Consider the following 1,818-nt stretch of genomic DNA (forward strand, 5'->3'; position numbering starts at 1 on the left):
AGCGGACCCCAACGAGCGTCGAGCCCTTTTCCTGTCGGTTACCTTCAAATTAAACTGTTGTTGTGTGTTTGTTTTTGCAAGGTTTATCAACTAACCTCGTTTATTTTTATGGTTATGATGTGATTCGCTGCATCCTTCCACGAAACTCCGAAGAAGACAGACAGAAAGTTTGATGACGTTGACATGATTAAGTTGTTGGCTAGATTTTGAAGGTTTAAAAAAAAAAAAAAAAAAAAAAAGTGTTTCCTCCATAATGTGACCATGGTCGTATCTTAAAAAAAAGTTAAAAATGTTTCAATGGTCACCCTGCAGGACTATTAGCCCTACTGTTTTTTTCTTTTACAAATTATTTACAAGACACACAAGCAACCAAAAACACGAGAAAATAATCAAAGTAGACATAATTAGGCGTAGCCTACATCTTTGCAGTGCTTATCAGAGATTGTCATATCTCACTATTAATAGTATTTTATTACTCCAGTAAATATAGATTGACTCCCTCGTGACACGGTGGTTTCTTTGTCATGCTTTTATTTTGTAGTGCTTGCGTCAGTATTGTTCTGTCTGCACTGACGCTGGCTGCAGGCAGGTAGAAACTGTGGACAGAAGATTTGCTGCATGAGACGGGCGCTCCCTGGAGGTAAGTAATCCACAACACAATGAAAACACACAACACATCACTTACACACACCCATTGTTTTAGATCATGAGCAACTTTTTCTGAGAGTTTAGGTTTGGTGAAAAGTTTTGAATTTTAACACTGGAATTTGTGGTAATTAGTAACATTTTGTTCATTCTTTTTCGAGTTATGAGAGTTATTTATTTTATATACAGCAGCCCGAATGAATAACGCCAAAAACCTGAAAAATAAAAATAGTGATCAAGAGAAAGCCAACATTGTGATCCAGAGATGAGAATCACAAGTTAAGACCTCATAAAAACAGGAAAAATACTTCTAAACATGGAGAAAAGAAAAAGTCTAATGTTATGCATGTCCACTTCGGGCTTCTACTATTTCACCTGATGTGTTACACAGATAAACATTTTAAGATAGTTCCTGTGGACTTTAAATTAAATCAGTGGATTAAACCACAGGGACAATACTTTCTACTAATGTGGATACTGATATTTAAACATTTTTAATTTGATCTCCATTTGTCAATCTGGAAACCTTTGGGGGTAATTCTGTGAAAACTCCACCTTTTGAAATAATAATCTTGAGGAAGTTCCAAGATCCACCACTAGATGGTCCCCAAGGTCAGCTGATTCTTTTCAGTCTAATCGAAGGTGCAAAAGTTTCAGTACCAAAAAGATGGCATGCACACATTCAAGAAAGATAATCTCTACTCATATATATATATATATATATATATATATATATATATATATATATATATATATATATATACATATACGTACATATTCGTTTTTAGATACTATAGCAATCTTGCATGCTTAACACCAACAATCAAAGCATCTGCTGGCCCTGCCCTGTAAGGTCACACATGGACATCTGGCTAACAAATCAAACAAAGCATCTGTAAATATCATGAGAAATAAATGTGAGCAAATATGGCAAACCTTTTCTTCGTAAATGTCATTTCATATTAAACTATGGAAAGCTGCCTGCAGCCGTGGGGAGCTACGATGGCAGCTGAATGTAAAATGAGATTGTGCCCTCAGGCTCTGTAGGCTACACATATAACTGCCTTCAGCCTTTCAACCGCTGTATGGTGACACAAACAAAGTAATTAGTCTCCAAAGCTGCGCAGTAAGTGCTGTTCTATATTCTTTATACTCATGTTGTTATCTGCTGCT

The sequence above is a fragment of the Symphodus melops genome, assembly GCF_947650265.1.
Source record: "Symphodus melops genome assembly, chromosome: 17".
Taxonomy (NCBI): Eukaryota; Metazoa; Chordata; class Actinopteri; order Labriformes; family Labridae; genus Symphodus; species Symphodus melops.